A 3,046-nucleotide genomic window follows, 5' to 3' on the forward strand; every position below is an offset into this window, starting at 1 on the left:
CTCCGCCTAAAACAACCAACAAGTAATCCCAATCAATTTCTAATCATTGGCAACCATAAGAAAGCATTCTAAATGCATCCTAAACATATTTAGAACTTTCCCCAATATCAAAACTTAAACATTTGATTTCCTAGCATCATAATTATTAAACTAGTGATTGAAATTCGTTGAAAACTTTTGCAAACATCGTACTTTAAATTTTCAGCAATATAAATTCATTTAAAAGCTTCACCAAGATCAATCTACGTTCCTAGTATCTCAAAACAACAAATTCAATAATCCATACTCAACCTACCATGATTTATAATCATAAAAACCTTGAATTTCATACTTTAAACAATTAAAATTAATATTTCAAAGTAATTTGATAATCTGAAAATTAATAACTTTATTATATAATTTGCATAATCTGAAATTTATAATTTAAATCACAAAACCATAACTTTAATTCACGAAAACATAATTCGAATTAATAAAACATGATTAAGCCCTAACTTATTTTTAATTAACCAAAACTGAAAATAATTCGTTTATAATTAGCAACACCAAATCTGAAAATCAAATTCAAGTCATAAAAATTATAAATTTAATATCAAGAACGTAATTTAAATTAAAACTATAATTAATTAAAATAATTAGTTACTTAGGGTTTAAGAAATAACCAAGAAAATAGGAGGTTTTGGGCGGCCGGCGGACAACGTCACGGCGGCGGTGGCTGAGCAAGGTCGGCGGCACACGGTGTGCAGTGGTGGTGGCTGTACGGAGGAAACAAAATCAGCCACGAAAAGGAGGAGGACAACCAACGAAAATAAAAGAAAAGAAAAAGGAAGGAGGAAAGAGAGACTACCGGTCCGGCGGTCAGAGTTGCAGCGACGGTGGCTGAGGCAAAGGGCGGGGACTCGCGGTGGCTGCCGGTCAAAACACAACAACGAATAGTGAGAATGAATCCAAGAATAAAGAAAACGGGGAACGAAGGAGAAGAACAACGAAGGAGAAGGAGACAGAGGTTATCGGCGGTGAAGCGACGGTGGTCCGACGGCTTGGCAGAAGCGGCGGACGTGAAGGGAGGAGAGAGAACGGCTGAGAGGGATGAGTGTTTGGTGTTGTACGTGAGGTTGAAGGAGGGAGAGGGTTTTTTTTTTTTTTTTTGTTTCCTTTGGTCTCACGTGAATTAGAAAAGGGAAGGGAGTATTGGTTTGGGTTTTATTGGTTTGGGCTTTCCCCAATTGGGCTAGGAGTAGGATTTAGCTTTTATGATTCGAGTCCAAAACTGAATAGGATCGTTTTCTAAATTCAATCAATTTTCGTAATTCAAATTCTTTTCAACTTAAAATTCTAAAATCATTTTCGATTTCGTAAATCGTTGAAAATATTAAAATGTAATAAATAAATGCACGTTAATTATATATTTATTTCCAAAATTCATAAATTCTTATTTAAATATATTAAATATACGTTAAAATATATAAATGAAATGTATAAAATTACGGGGGATTACACCTCATCTTTATGAGCCTGGACATATCTCTCCCTTATTGGGCTGGCCCATTTCCTTTGGGTGCTGCTTGCAGGTGTAGGTTGTGTTTTTTGAGTTTTAGGGGGATTTTGAATAATATTTAGTTTTGGGCCGTACACTTTCCCGCCTAAGGGAATATTGGTCTTCCCCTGAACGTTAGTAGGTGGCTTCTTGTTTCTGTTCTTCACTTCCTGCCATTGATTTTCCGCCGGTGAGCTATCAACATCTATATCCATACCGGTGTTGCTATTCTCCGCCTGAGTAGGTGGATCTTCTGTTATAATTTTTTGCTTATCCTTCCTGACTTGTTGTGGGGGTACCAACCTTTGACAACCACCCCTGTTATGACCAATGGCGCTACATTCCGAGCAAAACATAGGAATTTCACTAAAATCTAGCTTTTGCTTGAAGGAGCCTACCCACACAGCATCTTTAATTGGTTTTAGAAGATCTATAAGGACGAGAATTTTTGCAAAACGCACCCGATTAAGCTCTATTGCCCTCATATCTGCTTTAAGGAAGTTACCTATTATATTCCCTATATTGCGGAGAATTTCAATTCGATGAAACTCAATTGGCAATTCTGGTAGCGAAACCCACACCGGAATTTTTGATATAACCGCCTCTGATGGCTTGAACCCAGGGACCCACTGCTGGACCAGAATCATGAACTGGTTTATAAACCATGGACCTTCAGACAAAATTATGTCCCTCTCCATATTGGAATGAAGAGATACATTGTAAAAACCTTTCCCCAATGCTACCAGTTTTAGAGAATCTGAGCATTTCCATATGCGTTGGAGTGACGATTTCAGGTATTCTGCGGAGAAAGATTTCCCCACCACCTTAATTATGAGTGAGTTTGACCATAGGGTCACAAGGGGTTGAGCTTCTTCTTCCGATAAGGGTAAGAAAAGGTCAGTAGTTGGGTTAAAGGAGGGTGGAGGTGAGGTTGAGACAATGGGTGCTAAGGAGCATGGGTTAGGGATGGGTTGGGGGGTATGGGTTCTAAGGGTGTTGATGTAGGACCGTTGTTGTTGCTGCTTGCTATTGCCGTCGACTGTAGGAGCTTGCTTCACTAACTCGGCTGCATCTGGTGGTTTCTCTGGCGGTTCGGTAGTGTCGGGGTTTGTGTTTTGGCTTCTCTCTCTCACTTTCTTTCCCTCACTTTCTCTCTCTAACATGGCTCTGCTTACAAAATTGCTCTATATCTAAATTCTCTATGTTTATTTTTTTTCTCTTTCCCTTTGCCAGTCTTTTTTCCTTCATCGCATTTTTTCCCTTGCATGGTTCGTGATTTTTCTTTTACAAAAGCACAAAAAAAATTATTTTTTCTTCAAAAAGATTTTTTAATTTTCATAAGATATATACTTTTAGTAACATATTTTAAAATCCACTGTTATACACTTATAGTTGCATGTTTATTAGACTTAGAGGCTTAATTAATTCCTTCGTATGTAGTATATAATAGCATAATGCCCCATAAGCGTTAAGAATGATGTTCCTTTTTTTATTAGTGTTATTTGTTCA

Source organism: Spinacia oleracea, chromosome 4, assembly GCF_020520425.1.
Source record: "Spinacia oleracea cultivar Varoflay chromosome 4, BTI_SOV_V1, whole genome shotgun sequence".
Taxonomy (NCBI): Eukaryota; Viridiplantae; Streptophyta; class Magnoliopsida; order Caryophyllales; family Amaranthaceae; genus Spinacia; species Spinacia oleracea.